The sequence below is a fragment of the Loa loa genome (genome assembly GCF_000183805.2).
Source record: "Loa loa unplaced genomic scaffold supercont3.572, whole genome shotgun sequence".
Classification (NCBI taxonomy): Eukaryota; Metazoa; Nematoda; class Chromadorea; order Rhabditida; family Onchocercidae; genus Loa; species Loa loa.
Genome location: NW_018108752.1, coordinates 10,428 through 11,565, shown reverse-complemented (window position 1 = coordinate 11,565; position 1,138 = coordinate 10,428).

The following is a 1,138-nucleotide window of genomic DNA, read 5'->3' as shown; positions in this document are numbered from 1 at the left end:
TTTTCCTATCTTCTGTAATACTTTTATCAATATATCATTCATCTCCATTTTTCCTTCCCCCTCCCTCCCCGATTCTCCCCCGCTATTTTGCCTAACTTTTCCCCGGCCTTTTTTTTTTTTTTACTCCTCATATTGGCATCTTTGGGATGATAATTTTATGGAAGATGAAGTCATTATTAATGATTATAATAATAATTTCATATTAATCCTTAATTTAGCATAAATATCAATAAGTTTGTTACAATTATCATTACTTAACATATTCATATAACATTTATCGATCACAATCATACAAACGATAGTAATTGAAATCGATTAAAAGATATCGATTGATCAAGTGATTGCTTAATTGTCCAATCAAAAATATCATTGATTAGAGTTCGTATCTTATCCAATTTATAGTACTTTAGGTGATTTATGAAAAGTTCAGACATTTAAATACTTCTTTTTATGTGTGTGTATGTATGTGTGTGTATGTATGTGTGTGTGTATGGTGTGTATGTGCGTATGTGTGTGTATGTGTATGTGCGTGTGTGTGCGTATGCAAAGAAAAGCATCAAATATACCGAAAGCAATAGTATACAATTTAAAAAAAAGAAAAAATTAGCTAATTTCCTCAAATTATAATTGAATACTCGTATTCAAATATGATTAAAGAGTAAGAGTAATCATTATCATATAACAGATTGATTGAAAATATCAATCGTTAAAGAAAAAAAAAAAGAAAGAAAGAAAGAGGGCAAAGAAAAACAAAAAGCAGACAACCGAACAAGTCTTCTGCAACATTTGTGACGTCACTGATAGTAATGATATCATTGTTGTTGTTTATCATGCTTGTATTATGCTTTATAATCTATACATTCCATTATCAATAGCTTTTATCATCGTTCATTGATACCAATGATAATTACTTCTTTTTTCCTTTGGAACATGCGTTTTGAATACTTATTTTTAAATATGATAAAAAAGCAAAATCATTACCATTTTTAGTTGAAGTTTTCGTTCTGTTATTACTTATTGTGATTATCATTAATCACTATTATTCTGATGACAACAATAATAACAATAATAATAATAATAATAATAATAATAATAATAATAATAATAATAATAATAATAATAATAATAATAATAATAA